The sequence below is a fragment of the Octopus bimaculoides genome, chromosome 16, assembly GCF_001194135.2.
Source record: "Octopus bimaculoides isolate UCB-OBI-ISO-001 chromosome 16, ASM119413v2, whole genome shotgun sequence".
NCBI lineage: Eukaryota > Metazoa > Mollusca > Cephalopoda > Octopoda > Octopodidae > Octopus > Octopus bimaculoides.
In genome coordinates, this window is record NC_068996.1 from 4,338,618 (window position 1) to 4,339,139 (window position 522).

Sequence of the window (522 nt, forward strand, 5' to 3'; positions counted from 1 at the left end):
ATATATATATATATATATATATATATACATACATACATATATATACATGTCTGCGAGCATGTCAGTAGAGCAGTGTAACAGTTTGTATAACTAGTGTTTTCTTCTTGCTATAAGACACAAATAAGACAATGAATTTATAGGATGAAACTTATTTTCTCAAGTTGGAGACTTCTTTAACAGTTTTCCAACCGACAGAATGAAAAGATTCACATAAGACATAAGAACGTATTTTAAATTTTAGTTTCATTAAACACACTCACACCCACAAATATACACATATGAGATCTGTCCACTCATGTTCTAAATGACATACTGGATCGCCAAATGGAGATCAATACAATAAGCTTAATAAAAATATAGATGTTTAATATAATCATCAGAAGGAAGTTCCCTCGCAAATAAACAGCATAAACCTGAATCGCATGAAGTGTAAAAAGACTTGTGTGTGTGTGTGTGTGTGTGTTGTGTGTGTGTGTGTGTGCACGCGCGCGTATGTGTATGCATATTGGTATATATATATAT